Below are 24223 nucleotides of genomic sequence, written 5' to 3' on the forward strand. Positions count from 1 at the left end.
TTTTCAAAGTTTATCTATCAAATTTAAAGCGTTCTGCATATTTGTAGCAACGCATTTCAATATTACAAATATTGTACATTGCACAGTAACATTACTGTAATATTACATTGTAATATTTCTAAGGGCGGACATATTTCATCGTTGCCGCAGACTTGCAGTAACATTGCAGAAACATTTCGCAATTTCCATGCAATATTGCAATGTTTCAATGCAAGGTCTATGCAACGTTTTTGCAATCTTTCGGTGCTGTATGGGATTATACTATTATTAAACATGTTCAGATTTTGTAATAAAATGTTATAAAATTTTATTCTATACAAATACTGCTGATTACCTTATAGAATCGCTGATGCGACGATCAATTGAAACACTACTAAAATGGAATTGTAAATCTCTCCAAGTAGATTCATGTACCAGAAAAAAAATCTTTGTGAACTGACAATAAGAATTTGAGCTCTATATTCATAGTTGTTTTTCAACTAAAGAGTGTAATAATAATGAAAATTTATTAGAAACAGAGAAAGATATGAGCACTATAAATTTTTTTTTCTTATTTAATATTTTTGAAATATTAAATATTAATTAATGTAAAAAAAATATAAAGATCCGAAAGTAATAAAATATATGTGAGAAAAATCACACATAAAAATTATAGAAGAATTAATTAGAAGTGAAATATATTTAACGTAAAATATACACACAATTACATATTGGATCATTTTGTAAGATCATTTTGTAAGATCATTTTTTGTAAGATTCTATAAAACATTTTCATCAGTTTCTTACATTCATGTGGTATCCATGTTAGTTTTGCAAAGTTTGTTTGCGGCTAATCGGAATAAACTTTATATGAATCGGATAAGAAGGACAAATCAATAGATGGAACTTTAACCGGATATCCTTTAAATAATCTATGGGCACCAGGTAAAAATTGTGCACCAAAGGAGCAATCATAGTTTTCATCTCCAACAGACCGAATCGTTGACCTACAATTCGAAGTCTTATCAAAAACTATCGACAAGAAGAAAAGAAAATCGCTAGCAATTTACCTATGCAATTTCTCGGTCCTGCGCTGAACGGTAGATAAGAATAAGGATGACGATTCTGTATCCTCTCGGGCAAAAATCTATCCGGATCAAATACTTCTGGATATGGCCAAAAATTAGGGTCTCTGTGAACTCCGTAGATATTAAGATATAAGATTGTTCCAGCAGGTACGACATATGAATCTGTGAAAAGTATATTATAAAATTAGAAAATATAAAAATTCATGAAATTAAGAGTTCTTTTGAGAAATAACATGAACATAATATTGTATTCTTAAATTTTAAAAGCAAGTAAACTTATTTTACATTCGATAATATATATTCTGTAAAATGTGACATGTTCAAAGATATGTGCAGCAAAAAAAGTGATTAATTACGTAATTTTACATCTTCTTGAACGTCTCGTAATATAAAAAATGCGGAGGGATATAAACGTAGCGATTCCTTTAAACATCTATCTATGGAACATGAGTTGAATTTTTCGAGAGAAATTTTTTTAACGATCTGCAAAGTAAATATGGTAAATTTTGCAACGATCTCATGGTAAGTTTCCCTATGTTCTCATGTCGCATGTAGCAAACAGTTGATCGCAGCGAGCGCCTCACGTAATCAGCAGCATCGGACGGTGAGTTGCGCCGCTCCTGCCTGCCTCGCGTATGCGGCCCGTAATTCGTTAACTATTTTGGCTTATAATTTAAAAACTAAGCCTCGGAAAAAATTTTGGCAAAGGAAAAATCGTCTTAGAATAGTGTCAAGTATATGACATTGTAAGGACAGAAGGTTGTTTTGAATCACCCCGTATACACAACGATATCAAAAATGGACTAATAGAAAATCTTCAGTTAAAACGAATTGGGACGAATACACGTGGCGCGTAGATGAGGAAATAAGACAAAAGAGTCTCAACAACATTAACTTTACCAACTCGTCAATGGAAATAGAATATAATAGATTCATACAATCATTGACGACAGCGATACATACGGCATCGGGTAAACGATTAACCGAAGACCCAGAAAATATAACTAAATATAAACGGACAAATAATCAAAAGAAAGGCAATCCAGTCCGATGGTGGGACGTTGAATGTGAAGAAGCTATAAATACACGAAAGGAAAAACTTAAGAAGTGGAGCAAATCTCAATCTCTACATGACTATATTGAATTTAAACGATGTCGAGCTATAGCAAGAAAAATAATTAGAAAGAAAAAGAAGGATAGTTTTACAAATTTTTGCAATAGTATAAAAAATAAATTTAGTAGTCTAGGTTATGTATGGAAAGTTATGAGAACCTTCAAGAACGTCAAGAAAAAAATAAACTGGAATACATGGCATACAAAAAATAGAGAGACAGAAATATATAAAACAATAGAAGAAGCGGCACCTTGGGTTCCTTCCAAAATAACCGAAGAGTTAATAAGTATTAGTCACAGAAGCACAGACAAGTGGATCAGTATAAATAAAGAATTCAATATGGTAGAATTTGATCAAACAATAAATACGATTAAAAGGGATTCAGCACCTGGCAGAGATGGCATAGACTATGTCATGTTAAAAAAATTACCCTTGTCGGCCAGACAGGTTCTGATTAACATATATAATGAAATTTGGAAATATGGACAGCTACCAATGGACTGGTTTAAATATCAAATAATTTTTATCGATAAAATAGGAAAAGAAAAAGTAAGGCCCATTGCTTTGTCCTCGTGTGTTGGAAAAGTAATGGAACGCATCGTTAATGAAAGGCTTATATGGTGGGCGGAAAAAAAGAAGATATTACATCACCTCCAAAACGGCTTCAGAAGAGGTAGATCATGCGCAGAAAATTTAGTGAAAATTGTTGCTGATATTAGAAGTTATATATATAATAACGAATACACATTGGTGGCTTTCTTAGACGTAACTTCAGCTTATGATAATGTGGATTTCGGAATTATGATTAATAAATTATTGGAAGAAAAATGTCCTAATAATATTTTAAAATATATTAATAATTGGTTGCAATCTCGTGAGACAGAATTTATTGTAAATAGTCAATGCTCAGTTCATAGATATGTAGGTAAAGGTTTGCCTCAAGGTGCTGTGCTTAGTCCACTACTCTACGCTATCTATACAAATAAAATTACTCACAGATTAGAGGAAGATATCAAAACATTACAGTTCGCAGACGACATTGCCGTGTATATAATGGGTAGCAATAAAGAGGATAATAGAATTAAACTAGAAGTTGCTGTAAATAGGATTGCTAAAAATTTAAACAAAATAGATTTGAGTTTAGAACCAAATAAAACTAAATTAGTCGAATTTTCTAGAAGCGGTTTTTGTGATAAAAAACAATACATTAAAATTAAAGGTACTAGAGTTCCAAATTGTAGGGAAGCGAAATTTTTAGGTATTTGTTTTGATAACAGACTCAAATTTAACAAACAGATCAATGAAGCCAGAGGAAAAGTCGATAAAGCTAACTCAATCTTAAAATATCTAAGTAGAATATCTAGAGGAGTTGAAGTAAATACAGCATTAATGCTGTATAAAAGTATCGTTAGATCGGTGCTAGACTGTGGGTTATTTGTTTATGCGCCAAACGATTTTACGCAAATATTAAAATTAGAAAGAGCCCAATTCTTAGGTATTCGGACAGCACTAGGCTATAGAAACAGCACCCCAAATAATGTAATAATTGCAGAAGCTAAAGTTATATTATTGATGGACAGAGCTAGAATGTTAGCAAAAAATTGTTTTAGCAAAACCTATAAATACGGCGAAACAGAATTAAAAAATAGTTTAGATAATTTAAGAATTAAGGAAAACTACGCTAGATATAGAAATCCATTAATCAAAAAAAGTGTTATATGCGAAGCTTGGGAATATATAAAAAATATAAGTAATAATTTTGGCATACCGGAACCTACATTTGAGATCTGGAAAATGGATTATGAAATTCTGACGGAAAAAATAGAAATAGACGTGTTAATGAGCCTAACCAATCAACCAAATAAGCAAAAGTGCAGGGTACCCAAGAGTATAGAAATAATAACTGGTTATAATAAAGAAGATATAGACAGAATTGAAAAAGTTAAGAAGAAATATAACATCCAAGGTGACGCTTTAATTGTATATACAGATGGGTCCAGACCAAAAATGGCAAGAGCTATAAAATGGTGCTAGCGTAATATTTGAAAATCAGGTCGAGGGTTATAACATTAGTCTACCTAGAATGTGCTCAACATTTACGGCCGAAGCGTTCGCGATTAAGACAGCTCTAGATTTAATAAGTCGCAAACTGAATTCGAAAGTCTATATAAATAACGATATAATTATATTTACTGATTGCCAAGCAGTTTTAAAAGCGATTTTAAAAAACAATATAAATGTATATCAAAATAAATATATCTTGGAAATTAAAAACTTACATAATATGCTAAAATACAAGTATAAGAAAAGAATATTATATATTGTATATGGATCCCGGCACATCGAGGTATTACAGGAAATGAGATAGTAGACCAACTAGCTAAAGAAGCGGCAAATGAAGAACCTAGTCAAATTATAGAAGTCCCAGTTAGTGATGCCAGAAAACTGTTAAAAAAAGAAGCTTGGTTAAATACACAAAACAGAATCAAGGCTGAAGCAAATTATAAAGGAATATTTTATTTCGAAAACTTCTAGAAAGAAAATCGCAAGAAACCTTGGTTTTATAAATTTAATAAAGAAAGATATTTTATTATGTTCATAAATAGAATCAGATCTAATCATTACAATCTTAACAAATCTTTGGCGCGAAAAAGCTATATAGAGGAAGCAAGATGCGAATGCGGATATGAAAGGGAAGATATCGATCATGTGATTTGGCAGTGTCACAGGTACAATGACGAAAGAGAGGCTCTGGATGTTGAGTTGGAATGAAGAAATTTACGAGGCAGCGAAAGCATATTTGATTTCATTAAACACAACCAATGGGAGAAGATTATTACTATTTATAATTTCATAATTAAGAAGATTGGAAAAGTAATTTAGTTATTGTATAGTCCAAACTAAGGACGTCATATAACCTTAATACGAGGTTGAAGGCGTTAATTCACCAACCGGTGATAAAACTGGAAAAAAAAAATAAAACACACAGACCTTTGTATTTAAAAGTAGATATATATTTTAACTATGGATACAACAATTGAGTCTTAATATAAATTAATGAATTTCTTGTTATGTATACTTACGCAGATGTTTTTACTCTTCGCATTTCGGCAGCATTAAAGCGGTCATCTTCTCTAATAAATTGATACACCATTAGCGCATCAATTTTTGGCAGATTTGTTGAATTTGCCTTAACATACCCCGCTTCCATTTTACTCAGTTCCTTAACTACTATTTTTCTTTAAAAAGGGTCAAAAACGTTAACAATCTTCTTGTTCCCTGTACTAGATCGACGTCTTAGTAACGAAGTGACGTCACGCACGAACTAACCAATAACGAAGCATTTACAAGTCACGTGAAAATTTTAAATTTTAATCATATTTCTTTCTTTATTTTAAATTATTTATTAAAATTCATGACATTTTTTTTAATAATATCCTATTGTCTGAAAAATAACAAAATAAACGTTTTGTATATTAAAATATAAAAGATATACATATTTTATAATAATACTTATAGCAGGGTAGTGCCGTAGATTTGAAAATTACGTCTACATGAATTGTTTACATGGACTTTTTTCATAGACAATGTAAACTATGTAAGTTTTATAAATTAAATGTCAGAATGCAAAAAAAAGAATGATTATATTATAAAATAGTTAATGTATCTATATAAGTGATTTTAGTAAAGTAAGGCAGAAAAAAACGTAACGCTATTGTATAATAACTTTTTACGACTTACGTTTTTCTCTGCCTTGTTTTACGTCCATGACTATGACAGACACCTTATCCCCTGTCATCAATCTTTGGCTGCTTAGATTTCTATTTGTAATTATGTTCCAAGCATGAAACATAAAAAACGAAATATAAAGAAAATGTTTATATATGTACGACCCAACTGGCAATTTATTGTTCGATTGTTAACACAACGTTTCGACCATATGGTTTTGGTCCTTATCAAGTGAACTAAAATTACAATAAATAATGATAATCCCGTTACAAAAATGAAATAAACAAATTTATGTACCTGCATTAGTTAAAATTGAAAGAGAAAAAAAAGTCGCTATGTCATAATGACACACTGTGTCAACCTCACTATTTAAGATACCGAGAAAGACTAAACGACCTTTATTAATCTATCGTATATGTTATTTAAATTTTCTGTGTCCTTTTGAGAGTTAACAGTGTTGTCATATTTTTTAATAAAGAACATTTCAGCTATTTCTCTCTTTCTTACATGTTTTTCAGTATGCAGGATATCAGGCATTGACCAATCGAAGTCATGATCAAATTCTAATTTGTGTTTACTAATTACCGAAAGATTACTAGCGTGCATTTTCATGTTATTAAAATGTTCCTTGACGCGGGTAGCTAAGTGTCTTTTTGTTTGACCAATATATGAAGCACTACAGTTCTTGCAATTTATTCTATAATCGACTTCCGTTCTATTACTAATAGGCAGCACATCCTTACCACGTTTAATCAATGAGTTCAATTTTTTAGGTACATTGTAGACAACATTAAAACCCATATCCTCAAAAAACCGACCGATATTGTCACTCAAACCTTCAACAAAAGGTAATGTAATGTAAGAGGGCTTGTCTACATTATTTTCCTCAGTGCTCGGAGTAACATCACCACGGTGTTTCAAAAAATTAAGTCAAACATAATGGTTTACAACGTGTCTCGGAAAACAATTATTGAGTAAAATCCGTTTCACGACATCAATATTTTTACCATGAAAATGATCGTCAGACAATAAAATAGCATGGTCAACGAGATTAAAAATGGTGTTCATTTTATATTTAAAAGGATGGTTGGAATAAAAATTAATATATCTGTTGGAACAAGTAGGTTTTCTGTACCAATTAGTTAAAATTTTTCCATTAAAGCGGATAACAGTGGTGTCCAAAAAATTAATACATGAGTCCGACTCTGTTTCATGCGTGAATTTTAAGCGTTGGTGATAATTGTTGAAAACCAACTTAATCTCGTCTACCTTTGCACGGGGAACGATGGCAAAGATATCATCCACGTATCTATTGTATAATAAACAGGAACAATAAAATTCAACAAACTCAAACGATGTGTCTCCAAATCGTCCATCACAATATCTGCCAAAATAGGTGATAGAGGAGATCCCATAGGACTGCCAAAGATCTGCTCATAAAACTGTCCATTAAAAGAAAATCTAGTCGAATCTAAAACAATTTCCACTGCATATAAAAACTGAAGCAAGTTAAAATTTGTATTCGGAGCGATGTCATTCCAACGTTTGTCGATAGCGCGCAAAACTAACTGTTTAGGAATATTAGTAAATAATGCAGTAACGTCAAGTGAAATCATTATTTCGTCATCATTAATAAGTTTATCCTTCATAGCGACAGCAAATGGCCAGCCATTTTTAATATGAGATTTAGGTTGCAAGTTAGAATTATGTAAAATATCATGAATGAACTTCGATACATTATACAACGGGCTGTTCAGTGACGATACTATAATACGTAATGGAAAACCAGTTTTATGAATCTCTGGCAATCCGTAACATCGTGGCAAATTACCGTTAGTAATGCTTAAATGTTTGCACGTGGACACATCTATTAAACCGTTATTGCGCCAAGATTTAACAAGTAATTTTATTTTGTTAGTTAACTGTCTAATTGGATCTTTGATCAATTTTTTGTATGTAAATTGGTCATTTAATATAGATTCCATTTTTTCAAAGTAATCTTTCTTATCTATAACTACTGTAACTTGACCTTTATCTGCCCTAGTAACGAAAATATCATCGTTATTACGTAAAAATTCCTTACAGAGAGAGAATCCCTTCAGAATGTATCTGTCTGAAAGGTTAATATGTTTATTTCTACGTAAGAATCTCTCGAGAGAATTTGCAACCGAGATTCTAGTTGTCTCGATTAGTTCATACGGAATGTGACGGTAGTTGGTTTCTAAATTTTTCACAGTCTCAAATACAATACTAATACGGTACTTTTTATGAGATTGATGCAATGGTAGACCGAAGTTATCACCAAGGCTCAAAAGCTCGAAAATCCTCTCAGGAATATTCTTACTGCTGATGTTAACCAACCATTGTGAGTTGTCTATATTACCAAATGGATTAACAACAATGTTGTGTCGAAAGGTCAAATTACGAAATTTTTAATTAAATTATTCTTAATCTTACGGTTAAATGCCAAAATCTTGTGTTTATTAAGGTCAAAAAATCTAAGCACCAAATCTTGTGGTAGACCATCAAAAAGTCTTTTTTCTGTCTTTCTAATTTTAGCACGCAAGTAATTTAGATTAAAATTAAGGTCTTTGATTTCTAAATTTATTGTCAAATTTATTGTAATTTTAGTTCACTTGATAAGGACCAAAACCATATGGTCGAAACGTTGTGTTAATAATCGAACAATAAATTGCCAGTTGGGTCGTACATATATAAACACTCCTTTAATTTATCTACTGGCGACATCTCAAAATTAAACATCAACTATAAAGAAAATCTTTGACAAACCATATTCCATAGATTATTCATTATTGATATACATGACATGTTACACATAGTTTACATTGCGTAGACATAGACTATAATAGTTTATGGATAAATGCCCAACCCTGATTTATAGTAAGTAAAACATAAATATTTATAGTAATATTTTATATATATTTACAAAATATATATTATAATTGATTCTATATATCTAATAATACAATTAATCATATTACAAATATATATTACAAAATATAATACAAAGATTAATATAAAATATAATTTACAATGTAATATAAAATAATTTATTACATGAAAATATTCGAAATATTCATAAGACGTAAAACTCCGGATAAGCTACTTGGTAGCGTCGCGGCCCCTATACATAGGCAAACCGTTGACAAGCCAGAAAAAAATAATTTCATATACTTGGCGTCGCGACGTTACCGCGTCGCTTGATAACGCAGAATCCACTAGAAATTTTTAGATTAGATATAGCTGATAAGCAACGATTAATGCGATATTTACGATTAATGATCAATATGCAATTACAAAGCTTATTAAGTTTTAAATAATGAAAACATAAATGTTTATATTATGACCAAAAGAATTTGGTCCGTGCGAAAAACTTTGCACGGCTCTCGCAATCGCGGAACAATCGCATGCACAGCGCTTCGATAAAGATTTATCATCGCAATACAGTTTTGTGTCGTTTATTAAAAATTAATTGATCGTTAATTTTATAATTATCATAGCGTATTATGTTTTAATATTAATCATGATCGCATTTAGAAGAAGAATTCGACAATAAATGAAGCGTTTCGCACTACTTCAGTGCTCAAGTCGCCGTGCGAATGATAACAAGGCCGAACACTTTGTTATTGATAATATGTTGCCGAAATATTTTACATATTGTGACGTATTATATACATGGAATATTAGATCATATAAGTATTTTAAATTATAGATTAATTATTCACTAATCGTGCATTGTGTTAAATCGTCGAAGAATCGAACGATAAAAGGTACCGGAAAAAATATATTTAACTTTATAATATTTAATTTAAATTTATTTTAAATTTTAATTATATTTAATTAAATATTATTAAAGAAATAATTAGGACTTCCGTTTCCGGTACGTAGAGTGTGACACGTGTGTATGTGGAAGGTGCTGTTTGACGGTGGTTGAGAGGAGAATTAGAGGGGCGACGAGAGAGAAGGGTTGAGTGAGAGCAAGTGGAGGTGAAAGAGCGAGTGAGGGAGTGAAGGGAGAACTGGGAGTGAGAAGGGAAGGGAATAAAAGGGCATTTACGAGCCGGCGGTTAGAGGCGAGTGGGCACGGAGTATAGGATAGGTAGAGCGGTAGACGCGACGGAGCGCTAGGGAAACAGCGCGCGATAGGGGAAAGTGGGGGTAGCGCTAATGAGCGGCAGAGCACGGAGCAAAGAGAGTAGATAGAGGGGAAACAAAGACAGTAAAATAGAGAAGAGAAGGAGAGTATAAGTAGAGAAAAGGAAACAAAACAAGAAGCTGGAAAAGGGAAACAAGGATAGATAAGCAGGGGAGAATGGAGAAAGGTGGGATAAAACAATCGAAAGAGAGAAAAGGAAGTGTAGGAGATATATCAGAGTTTTTGAAGAAGAAGAGAGAGAGAGAGAGGATAAGAACGGAGAGGAGTCTATTTTTAGATCAAGTAAAATCATAGTAAGATCACCAAAAGCAATGGGGGAGAGAAAGGAGGAGGATAGAGAGGGATGGGAGAGGCAATTGAGGGAGGAATTAAGAAAGGACATAATAACAGGGGTAAAATTGCTAGGAGAAGAGATAAGAGAGGATTTAAGAGAGATCAAAGATAGTTTAGTGGGACAAGGAGAAGGGATAAAAAAGGAATTGGAAAAGATAAGGGAGGAATTTAGAGAGAGGGAGAGGAAATGGGAGGAAGAGAGAAGGGAAATGAGAGGAAGGATAGAAAATCTGGAAAAGAAATTAGAAAAATGGATAAAGGAAGGGAAAGGAAGAGTAGGCGAGGAGGGCAAGGAGGGAGCAGGGGTAGTAGGAGAAGGGGAATTAGAAACAAAAATAAAGGTAATAGAAAGAAAATTAGAGCGGAAGGAACGAGAGGATAGAAAGAGAAATATAGTAATTAGGAGAGTAGAAGTGGAAAAAGGAGACGTAAGAGGAGGAGTAGAAAAGATCTTGGAAATACTAGGAGTAAATATAAAAATAGAGAGTGTGAAAAGAGTTGGAATAACGACGGAAGGAGAGAGAGGAATGGCGGTGGTGACGTTAGGGAGCATGGAACAGAAAAGACAAGTTATGGAGAATAAGAAAAAGTTGAGGGGAAGAGAGGAAAGGATAGAAGATGATTTAACATGGGAGGAAAGAAAGGTTAGATGGAGGCTCAGGGAGATAGCCAGGAAAGAGGAAGGAGAAGGAAGGAGGGTACGGATAGGTAATGGGGGATTGCAAATAGATGGCAAATGGTGGAAATGGAATGAGGAAGAGGAAGTATTGAAAAGTGAAAGAGGGGAAGTGAAGGGGGAGAGAGTAGGGTATAGGAGAGAGAGACAGGTGGAATAAGGGGGAAGGTAGTTGAGAGGGGACTAGTAATAGAGACAGGGGAGAGGGAGGGGAGGACAAGTGGGAGAGTAATAAGGGGAGGGAAGGAGAGGAGAGGGGGAACAGAGAGACGTGGGGGGGCGGTAAGGAGAAAGAGATATGCAAGATGGCTTTCTGGAATGTAGCAGGTTTAAAAAACAAAGATAAGGGATTTTGGGATAGGATTGGAGAGTGGGATGTCATAATACTCATGGAGACATGGGTGGACGAGAAAGGATGGAGGGGAGTAAAAAACAAGTTACAGAAGGGTTTTAAATGGGGGGTGCAATACGCGAGTAGAAAGAATAAAAAAGGAAGAGCAATGGGAGGAATGATAATGGGGATAAGAAGGGAAAGGGAAATGGAGATAGGAGAAATTGAAACGACGGAGGAAGGGATGATGACGGGGACATTGAAAAGAGGAGGAGAGGAATGGAGAATAGTGGGAGTATATGTGAACGAGGACTTAGAGAGGAAGATAGAGGGTTTAAAGAAGTGGATGGAAGAGAGAGAGGAGGAAGGAAGGAGAATAATAATAGGAGGTGACTTTAATGCCAGAACTGGAGAAATGGGAGGAAGGGTAAATTTGGGGGAGGAAGAGGAAATTGGAAAGAATAGGAACTCCAAAGATAAGAAGAGTAATAGGGAAGGGAAGAGATTGGTGGAGGTGCTAGAGGAAACTGGATGGAGTATAGTAAATGGGAATATAAAAGGAGATGAAAAAGGAGAATACACGTATACCTTGGGGAGGGGAAACACGGTAATAGATTATGTATTAGGAAATGAAGGGATATGGGAAAAAATAGAAAGATTAGAGATAGGAGAGGACATAGACTCGGATCACCACCCGGTGATTTGCTGGATAAAAGGGGAAGACAGTTGGAAGAAGAAAAGGAAAGGGAGGCAGAAAGGCAGGAGAGGGGTTTGGAATGAGGAGGGGAGAGAGAAATTTAGGAGGGAAATAGGAGAAATAAATATAGGAGGGGAAAAAGGAGGGACGGAAGAGGAGATAGAGAAAATGAATGAAAGGATAAAGAAGGCCTTGGAAGAGAGCGAGAAGGGGGAAGGAAAGGAAGAGAAAAGAAAGGGGGGGTGGTGGGATAAGGAGTGTATAGAGAAAAAGAAGGAAGTAAGGCGGAAGTTGAGGAAATGGAGGAGAGGAGAAGAAGAGAGAGGAAGGTATAGAGAGGAAAAGAGAGAATACAAGGAGATGTGTGAAAGGAAAAAGAAAGAGGAGGGAGAAAGATTAATAAGGGAAGCAGGAGAGGCGAGAACGGAAAGTAAAGTATGGGAGATAGTTAATAGGGAGAGGAGGAAAAGGAAAGGAGTAGAGGAAGGGATACAGATGAAGGAATGGAAGGAGTATTTTATGGGGTTATTAGGAGGGGTAGAAGAAAGAGTGCGGAGAGGAAGAGGGGGAAGGAATAGAAGAGAGAGGGAAAGGGAAATAGAGTGGGAAGAAATAAATAGGATTATGAGTAATTTAAGGTTAAACAAAGCTATGGGGTTGGATAATATACCAAATGAAGTATGGAGATACGGGGGAGAAGATATAAGGAAATGGGTATGGGAAACGTGCAACAAGGTATGGAGAGGAGAGGGATGGCCAGAGGGATGGAAGGAAGGGATAATAGCACCGATTGTGAAAAAAGGAGAAGGGGATAAAGTCACGGATTATAGAGGAGTGACGCTTATGTCAACGCTGTATAAAATATACACATCGATTCTGGCAGAAAGGTTAAGAGAGGAAGTAGAAGAGAAAGGTATAATACCAGAGAATCAGGCAGGATTTAGAAAGGGAAGAGGGGTGATGGACAATATATATGTATTGAATTATCTGGCGCAAAGACAGATTAGTAGGGAGAAAAAGAAATTAGTAAGTGTGTTTATAGACCTGAAAGCGGCTTTTGACTCAGTAGATAGGGGAGTGCTGGTAAGAGTCTTAAGGGAAAGAGGGGTTAGAGAGGGACTGATAGAAAGGATAGAAGAGGTGATAGGGGAGACAAAGAGTAGAGTGAGGATGGGAGAGGAAATAAGTGAAGAATTCTGGACGGGTAGAGGAGTGAGACAGGGTTGCCCATTAAGTCCGGTGTTATTTAACATAGTAATAGCAGATATGGAGGAGGAAATTGCCAGGGGAATTTGGGGTGGAGTTAAGTTGGGAGAGGGGAAGATATTCTCCATGGCATATGCAGACGATATAGTGCTGTTAGCGGAAGAGGAAGATGAGATGAGGGCAATGTTAGCAAGGACGGAAAGATATATGGACAATAAGAGACTGGAGGTGAACGTATTGAAAACAAAGGTCATGGTATTTAGAAAGGGAGGGGGTAGGAGAAAAAGAGTAAAGTGGATGTGGAAAGGGAAGAAGATAGAGGAGGTTAAATAAATAAAGTATTTAGGATACGTGTTTCAGGCAAATGGTAGACAGGAAGGGCATGTAAAAGACAGGGTAAGGAAGGCGGTGGGAATTATGGGGCAAGTATGGAGTATAGGAAAGAGGAAATTTGGAAAAGATATAGGGAAGAGGATCTGGCTTTTTGATGTATTAGTTTGGACGGTGTTAAGTTATGGAGCAGAGGTATGGGGCTGGAAGGAGAGGGATAGAGTAGAGAAGGTAGAAGAAAGATTCTTAAAGTGGTTACTAGGAGTAGACAGGAGAACACCAGGATACATGGTAAGGGAGGAATTAAAAAGAGATAAACTTAGAAGTAGGGCGGCAAGAAGAGCATGGAATTTCGAAAAAAGACTAGAAGAAGGGAAAGGAGGGGGTTTAGCGAAGGAGTGTCTGGAAGAAATCAAGAAAAGAACAGAAAAGGAGAGAGGAGTGTCGGAATGGGAGAAGGAAAGAGAGAGATATTTCAGTGAAAAAGAGCTAGAGAATTTGGCATGGAATAGAGAGGGAGAGGGAGGGATGATAGAGTATGAGGAAGTGGAAAGGAAAGACAAGGAGTTACAGAGGGAGGAGAGAAAAGAAAGAATAGAGGAGTCGAGGTTTAATAGATGGTACAAGAGAATAAAGAGTGAGGGAATACCAAAGTATTTAAAAAAGGGTTGGTCGGAGAGGAGGTGGGGAAGGGTGACAAGATTTAGGCTAGGTAATGAAATGAGGGAAAGTAGGTATTGGGAAAGTGAAGAGAAAAAAGTATGTAGGGTGTGTAATAGAGAGAGAGAGACATGGGAGCATGTATGGGAGGGATGCGGGAGAGGAGAAGGAGAGGGGGAGGAAAGCTGGCAAGAGGCGGTGGAAAGAATATTAGGAGAGGAAGGGGAGGGGGAAGAATGGATGAAGGAAGTATTGAGGAGAAGGGAGGATAAGGCAGAGAGGAGGGAGGGGGAGGAAGAGAGGGAGTGAAAGAATGAGAGAGAGTGATTGAGAAAGGAAGGAAAGAGGAGAGAAGGTGAAGTAAAGGACTAAAAACCGGAAGCGGAGGTCCAAAATAGGTTAAGAAGAGTTAGGAATTTAGCGTGTGTGTGTGTATAGGCAGGAAGGAAAGATAGAATAAGGATAGCATAAGTTTTAAGTAGTTTAAGTAGTATAAGTTAGATTAAGGAAATGTATGTGAGACGCTAAGGGAGGTAAATATTTGTAACCCCTTTGGGGAACAATAAAGATATTCTATATTCTATATTCTATTAAAGAAATAATTATTGTTCATAAAGAAAAATAACAATAATAAGTTATTATTTGGGACTTTTATTATTACGTTTCTCTTACTTAAATAAATAAAATTAAATTAAAAATTAAAAGAAATAAATTATACAAAATACGCGTTTCGAAAATTGTAGCGTTATAATTAACGTATGATTTAACATATTTAGAAGATAATTAATTATTAATCATATTAATCATAACAAATTATTTCCCGATGGCGCGTTTGGAAGAGGAATTTGACCTAGCATTATTGCTTTCCTATTCGAGTATCGTTGCGTAAATAATAAATATTGTAGAAAAGGAATTTGTGACGTAGCATCTCACACTATTAGAATACTATTCAAGTGCGAATGAAAACAAAGTCGTAACATGTAAACAATAGCGTGCTATTGTTTACGCCGCCAAGGCCGCATATCATGTTATTGATAATTCGCAACCAAAATTATTTTACGTATTATGATGTATAATACAAGCGGAATATTAATTTATACAATTATTTTAAATTATATATCAATTATTTAATAAATGTTTAATATATATTACAGAGCTAATCGTTATTTTTTGAAATAAAAATTTATATTTATACCTGTTTTCCAGCTAAAGAGTGTATTAATAATGAGAGTTTATTAGAAATAAAGAGAAATACGAGCACTGTAAAATTTTATTCTTTTCATTTAACATGTTTTTGAAATACTAAAAATTTAATGTAATAAAGATATGAAGATATGAAACTAATAAAATATAAGAGAGAAAGATTACACATAAAAGTAATAAAAGAATTAATTAGAAATAAAATATATTTAACGTAAAGTATACACATGATCACACATTAGATCATTTTATTATACACAAAACATTTAAATTTCTTACATTCATATGATATTTGTGTTAGTTTTAAACGATTATTTGCGGTTGATTGGGATAAATTTTATGTGAACCGGATGAGAAGGATAAATTATTACATCGAATCTCAACTGGATATCCTTTAAATAATCTATAGGCTCCAAGTAAAAATTGTGCACCAAAGAAGCAATCATAGCTTTTAATTTTAGCAGACCAAATCGTTAACCTACAATTTAAAGTTGTATTAGAAACTATCAACATGAGAAGAAACGAAAATCGCGAACAATTCACCTATGCAATTCCTTGGTCCTGCGCTGAACGGTACATAGGAATAATGATGACGATTCTGCATCCTCTCGGGTAAAAATCTATCCGGATCAAATACTTCTGGATTTGACCAAAAATTGGGATCTCTGGAACTTCGAAGATATCAAGATATAAGATTGTTCCAGCAGGTACGACATATGAGTCTGAAAAGTATATTATAAAATATAAAAATTTATGAAATTAAGAATTCTTTTGAGAAATAACATGAATACAACATTGTATTTTTAAAGTGTTAAAGCAATTAAACTTATTTTACATTCGATAGTATATATTTTAATATATACTGTAAAATATGACATGTTTAAAGATATAAGCAGCAAAAAAAATGATTAATTACTTAATTTTACATCCTCCTCAATGTTTCGTAATATAAAAGACGCGACGGGATATAAACGTAGCGTTTCCTTTAAACATCACTCTAAATATGACAAATTTTTCAACGATGTCATGGTAAGTTTCCCTCCGCTCTCTTGCATCACGGTATCGACTTCAACCCTCACACGTTCCTGTGTCATCGATAATAATTTAAGTGTATTTCATAATATTCTGTTTTTTATATGTATAGATACCAATAAATTTTTAATAAATTAAAAAATACATTGCAACAAAAGTTTAATATCTGTACTATTTTCAATAATAATTACAATTTAAATAATATATCGCGATATATTGAGAAGAAGATACCTGGACATCTTTGTGTTCAGCTAATAGTAATAAAGCGAAGGTTATACCCATCGCTGTAGTATGGTGACCCTGTGATCATTGTTATATGCATATCATCATATCATTAAACGTGCTTAGATGATGTGTACAAAAAATTTTAAAAACGATTACAGATACGTACTCCAAACAGAAAGGTATCGATTCCTTCTTTGATGTCCATATTAGTTAAAAGATTGTCTCTAGATGCTGCTATTAAGAGATCCAACAAAGCTAGCTGTTTTTTTTTAACTAGAAATAAAAAAGCACATTAATGTTAATCTCATTTTTACATGCAATTTAATTATATAATGTTGTTTTTGTTTAAAATTTAGATTTTCTACTAGAAATAATAATGATTTAATTTTACGGAAGACATATGTTGCATTATTACATGTAATTATGTGTTTAGTATAAATATCACAAGCATAATTTGATATTTGATTGTGTAATTGAACATAAATATTAGCTCCGATCTCTTACGTACTTCCAAATATTTTGACATTATCTATTTCCGTCTCTTTGTCATTTTCAAGGTTTTTCAAATATCGGTCATTGGTGCGTTTGTAATAAAGTTTTCTTTCCGTGATGACCTACACACGAGTACGATATTAAATTAAAAAAAAAGATTTTTTATATTAAATAATAATAGCACATTGTACTATATCATAAATATTAATAGCATAATATATTATTAATATTCATGATTAATCATGTAATCTTGCGGTACAAAGAATACGAGATTTATTTTAATTTATATAAAAGATAGAGTTTAGCGGATTTAAAATAACATAATTCGTAACGTACTTTCTCCGTAAATCCATGCAATATTTTCAAGATCTTCTTTTGCTTTCTTTCTTGTGGCGATAATGAGAATAACAAATCGTTACAAAGCCAAGGCCTAAATGCTCTAAATCATAATTAAATAAAATTATATATTTTCAGTAACGATGTAATTTTGTAAAAGCCTCATCTAAATTCGCAATAAAATCTTATAGTAATCTTTAAGTAATGTCATTGAATGTAGAGAATATAGATGAAAAAATAAATTTAAAACTATGTATCTTACAAAAAAGATATTTGGAATCTTTTAAAACCATTATACTTCTGTTTTAATTGTAGATTTTTTGATCAAGGATAATTTCTCTTCAGATTTTATTGCACAATTCATTTTACTTAATATTTCAATATTCTAACATTTACAATATTTTCAACATTTTAAAGATAATTTTTCTTTTAAAGTGAAACATTTAGCGGATCACGTACAATAGATTTTGATTCCTAATTGTCGCTGTAAACGAATCGATGTCTCAAACTAATTGTTTACCTTCACATAATTAATCAATATTTAATTTGTTTCAAAATATATATAGAAAATATATATCACACACAATCATAATTTAATGAATTATAAATATATCACACATTTAATTATTATATCCATAAATTACCTATACACTATCAATTCGATTATGTCGTGAACTGCATTTCGATACTGTTGCTGAAACTCATTTTTGCAGAGTTTTTGGAGAGAGATGCCCATGGTAGTTTCTGTAAGTACAATACATATATAACACCGGATATATAGTCGAAGATAATTACAACTGAATATTTCATAAGTAACTTTGAGTGTAAAAAATTGGATATTATCTATCTTTTGTGCAGCATTGATACTTTCTATGGGAACAACTTACCTTCTTTTTTAAGCTATGATATCATTTAGAATGAAATCCCTGCACATAATACAGGACAATGAAAACTTTACAGAAAACTTACTGCATGTGGCGTTTAGCGTATGTTCACTAATAAATAGTACTAAATCTTTTACGACTACTCCTCCGACATCTTTCAAAGATTTTGTCATACAATTGCCCTCCTTGATCAACATATTAGCAAATTGATTCAATATATTGAAATGGAACGCAGATGTTAATATCTTTCGTCGTGCATTCCACTTAGCGCCTAAAACAAAATCAAAATAATGCAGTTAAATACACATAATATTATATAAAATTATTCTCTTTTTTAATTTGATGTTTATTGAGCAATTCTCAAGTAATATTATTAAAAAGTTATTAACAAAATAAGTTCAACGAATAGAACGCAATTTTCTGACATTAATATTAAAAAGTATATGGTACACATACACACAATACATGTATATACATATAGCATGTGTGTGTATTATAAAGTAAAATTATAAAATATTTTTTTTCTTTTAATTTGACGCATAAGGAGAGATTTACTACGTTTTAATACGTATTTGTAGTAAATTTACTTATAAAGAATATATACAAATACCGCAGAGTATTATGATTACTATATATACTTATATTGAACAATATTCCAATAAATATATTCTTTTTGAATATACACTGTGTTCAAGAAAGTAAGAGTTTTATAAATTATATTATTAATTTTGTTTCTCGAACGTTCTAAAGCGAGACGTTACGTGCGAAGCCTTGTTTTCATTCCGTTTTTGTAGTTTCTTCGTATCGTTCGATTCTGACAAACACCTCGTTGTCGATAGCCGATTGGCTCTCGGAATCGAACGATCGAAATTCCTCCTTTTTTGTAGTCCCGTATCAACCGGGATTCTTGTGCGTGGATCGGAAAGAAGGGCTTTTCGTTAAGACACTTCGTCGCAAGCCTTCACCGGGAGCACACCGAACGCCTAACGCTCATAAAGTTATAGTTCAAACGATAATTCGCGTGTCCGATTATATCTTGCTGTCGCGTGCGATTACCTAAGACGGTCCGGGAGTTGGTGTCGAAAGGAATAAACACTTTTCAACAAACTAAACCCGACAAATCATTTACGTCCTATCTCTCCGATCGGCGAAACAAATAAATTCTGTTAATGTGGACGTGTAATTCGAAGACGCGGCTACACACTGTGTCAGACAATTACGTTCCATTCGTTAAACTTATTTAGTTAATAACTTTTTAATAAATAATGAGTAACGGCTAAAACCTTTTGAAAGTCATTGTACTTAGGGGCGTGTTCTTGACAACATATATCATTGAAATTGGTGAGATCGGTCCTAATATGCATAATTATTTACTTTTTTTGTATCGCCCAAAATTCTTCCATGATTTTTTAAATCTTCTCATGAAATTTGTGTGATAAAAAGAGTTGCAAGTGTAAACTTGAATTTAATTATTATTTTGAAATTAAAACTTTATGGATTAGCAGTCAAAAATAAACTATAATTTATTAAAAAATCTGTTATGTGAAAGTGTTTGATTTAATTGAAAATTTTCTTTATTTGAAATATCTATTACTTCCATGTACTTAAGAATACACGGCGAGATCATCTCTCAATACGACATTACTTGCAAATTTCTTTCAAATTTATTATTAGGTGTACAACTTTGTTTCCGCCGTTTTTTTTCCGAAATTCGAGGCTTTATTGTAAAAAACTGGTTATACGTTTTGAAATTGCTTATTGAGTCACTCCCAATGATCGTGCCAATTCTTTTTAACTTTGACTCGAGTCTTCATTAAGTAATGCCTCCAATTCTGCATCTTCGAAAACCTTCTCTCTTCCACCGCTGTGCCGGTCTTCGACGTGAAAATCACCGTTCTTGAAGCGTTGAAACCACTCACGACACGTTCTTGCACTAATAGCGGCTTCACCATAAGTATTTGAGAGCATTCGATGAGCCTCAACCGCAGATTTCTTCATATTGAAGCAGAAAATTAAAACCTCCCGCAAATGACGAGAATTTGGCTCGTAAACTGACATTTTCAATCGAGAATAACTTTATGATGCAGACACAAATCGACTAATGTTTCTATGGAGTTATGTTGACAGATGCCCAAGTTTATTGCATGACATCTACGATCTATTTATTTCGACCACTACTTACCGCTAAAGCCATCTATAGGAAAACGGCGGAAGCAAAGTTATACGCCTAATACTTTTTACAGTACTAAAAAGAAGTTATGTAAGAGTTTATCGTTAAAAATAATATTCAAGTATAATTCTGTAACTAATTCTGTATTTTATTTGATTTCCTGTGATGAAAACAAATTAAAAACAGATTGTAATAATAAAGTATGTACGGTTACATATTAATGCCATTATGTTACCTATGCTGGTGAAAAGACCTGTGCCGAGCCAAGGATAAAACAAATTATACAAATAACTTTTTTCAAAGTGCTTGGTGCTGCTTAGTATCGTCTGAAATCATCAAAAACATATCAAGAGAGAAACATTAATTTATATTATATCACTCGATCTTTTAGATGCGCAAATAATTTATTAATTGTAGCTCAAATTTCTATCTAATCTTGGTCGAATATGTCGACATTTCCTCTATTTATCTTTTTAAGCTTTTAACCTTTTAACCTTTTTGTTACGAGCATATTCTTGTGAAATGCAAGATTCCTAAATTGTAATGTTTACAGACAATTGAAATTTTTTTTTTATTACCTTTAGATCATCTGGATGATCTAACACACAACTGATGATACACACACAATACGTGAAGAAAATCCACAATTTAAAAATAGGATAATATTTATCAGATAGGCTACGCTTCAATTTCCATAGTTTTTCTGACAAATAAATTATAAATATCAATACAAAAATTTTGGTGGGATTAATTTTATCGTTTTTTTATTGCATTTTTACTCAGATATGTTGAAAATAAACAATTAATAATTATGATAATGATTTGCAAATGAATATTTGCCGAGAGATAAGATATATAATCTACAGATACTTATGATAGGTATACGTTCCACTCCGTCCGGGGGGGGGGACTCTCCGTCCGGGTGGGGACTCAGTTGAAGTATCTGGGTCTCTACCTGGACGCTACCTGGAGCTTCGACGGGCACTTTGCGCGTCTGGCCCCCAGGGCGGAGGCGGTAGCTCACTCTCTGAGCCGCCTCCTGCCAAACCTGGGTGGACCGGATGGCAGAGTGCGCCGTTTATACGCGACAACCGTCCGAGCGGTGGCCCTCTACGGGTCACCAGTTTGGGCGGATGCTCTGATGGCGAGTAGGCGCAGCAAGGCGTTGCTGCGCCGAACATTTCGGCGGGTCGCCATCAGGGTTATCCGCGGATATCGGACGGTGTCGCATACGGCGGCCTCAATACTCGCGGGGTTGCCGCCCATCGACCTCTACGCGCAGATGTACGCCGAGATTTATCGGCGTACCAAGGAGCTCGGTGGGCTAGGCGTGTCACTGATCCCGCGTGTCAGGGCCGCCGTGAGGTTCCAGGCTCGGCGATGTATGCTGGAGAGGTGGTTGGAAGACCTCTCCAATCCCCGAGACACCTCGGGGAGGCGCGTCGTCGAGGCCATCCGCCCCCGTTTAATCAAATGGGTGGAGAAGGCGGATGGCGAGGTGTCGAACCGTGTGGCGCAGGTGTTTACGGGCCATGGATGTTTTGGCTCGTACCTGTGCCGCATTGGGCGCGAAGCGGATGCGCGCTGCCATCATTGCTGTGGAGACGAGGACGCGGCGCAGCACACGCTTGAGATCTGTCCAGCGTGGGCAGACGAGCGCCGTGTCCTCGTCCAACGTTTGGGGGGTACTGACCTCTCGCTCTCGAGCGTCATTGCGACGATGCTCGAGAGCGAGGGATCCTGGGCGGTCTCCTCCTTCTGCGAGACAGTAATGCGGCAGAAGGAGGAAGCCGAAAGGGAAAGGGAGCGGCCCCCGGCGAACGCCGGGGAGGCCCTCCCCAACGTGGTGGTGCGGCCGGTGTCGGGAGGGGGACGCGGGGTGGGCCTTTTGCTGGCAGGACCCGCCACCCCTCCACGACTCCCGGCCGCAGAGGCACGGCGCAGAGCCGCGCCAGGAGGCCCCGACGGGGGGGGGGGGTCGACGGGCGCGGGGACAGCTGTTCCCTGCCGCCCACGAGACCCTCCCCAGCCACGGGATGGCACGGGCGGGGGGAGCGGACCGGGGGCCTACTGGCTCCGGTCCACATTGGCTCCTTCCGCAGACGTGCAGGGCCCGCGCACAAGACGGGCCCGGTGGCCGGGGACCCGGGTGGGGTACCCGGGCCCGGCCACGCCAACCCCGCCAAGCCATCGGCGGGAAGTGGGTGATAGGGGCGGTGGTCCCCCTGTCCTCAGTACGAGCAGGAGTTTCCATAACAACGGAGACTCTGGGGGGGAGGATGACTCTCCCCCCCCAGCGGGCATGGCTCGTGGGCGGAGGGCCTCTCCGAAGTAGTGCAAATGCCAGTTTCCGGAGAGGCCTTCAATAACGCCCAGTCGTAGGCCACCCGGAGGGGTTAGTGGGTAGTCCCCCGGCTGTTTGTTTAAGTCGGGGGTGAGCCCCACATAACCCCGTCTCGAATCCCATCGAGGCGGGGTATGCGTAAAGGCATTTCCCCTCCGTTACAAAAAAAAGGTATACGTTCCAGAGCACAAGGTTTTATGAATTTAACTTTTGCTTGTACGTGTGCATAAATGACGGATCGTCTGACAATTAATGTAAACAGATTAGAAATTTTCTACTTGCCTGCTGAAAGATAAAGTTGAAATGCATTGCCAGCAATCGGATCGCCCAGTGGTCCCGGTATAAGATTAATGAGTCGTCTGGTTCTTTCATAATGTACGTAATAATAATATATCAATAAAATAAACATGGATAATAACTATCATTATAATGTTATTATCCATGTTTATTTTATTGATATATTATTATTAGACTTCAACGATGTTTATCGTTTCTTGACGTGATATTCTTGATCGCTTAATTAAGGTTGATCTTCTTTAGCTTACTGTTTTACTGATCCTTGAATACACATTACAAAAGTTTTTTTCCTTTTTGTTGATTACTTAATTGTTAAAAGTTTCAAGAAGTAAAAATCAAGAGACACGATAGTGTCTTGCGCTAAGTCATGCGAAGCAAAGATCACGTACAGCAATAGCGAGACATACCGCGTATTTATACGCGAGTCGAAATCAAGAATATCTAAGATTATCAGTTCTCAATAACCTCTGAACGGATCGAGTTTTTACTAGTTCTTATTAGTTCTTATATATATATATATATATATATATATATATATATATATATATATATATATATATTTCTTATAGATTTTTAAAATTTTTATTCTATTTCATTTTTTTCAGTTTACGAATTATTTATTTACATAAAATAAAAATTGAGTTTATAATATATACAACTTTTTATACTTTTTAAATTATTCAATTACAAAGTACATTAATGCTTGCAACTATATAATAATAAATAATATAACAAATAATAACATCAATATAACAATAATAATATAATATAACAATTAATATATCAATATAACAAAAACAATAATAGTAATATATAATATTTTTTCTACTCTGTCTTAACTTATCAAAATTTTCGTTTTAAATTTACATCATTAATTTTTACCTCCTTTTTTCTCTCCATCTCTCTCCTCTTTTTTCTCTTTT

At 35.1% G+C, this 24223-nt stretch overlaps 1 pseudogene; it reads right to left on the minus strand.

The window, feature by feature from the left end:
• Positions 1-788: 788 nt before the first annotated feature.
• The window catches only part of LOC138942072 (cytochrome P450 4C1-like), a 28706-nt pseudogene continuing 5271 nt past the window's right edge, over positions 789-24223 (minus strand).

The sequence above is a fragment of the Polyergus mexicanus genome, unplaced genomic scaffold (assembly GCF_030449975.1).
Source record: "Polyergus mexicanus isolate NDT 795.1 unplaced genomic scaffold, iyPolMexi1.0 SCAF_21, whole genome shotgun sequence".
In the NCBI taxonomy this organism is placed as follows: Eukaryota; Metazoa; Arthropoda; class Insecta; order Hymenoptera; family Formicidae; genus Polyergus; species Polyergus mexicanus.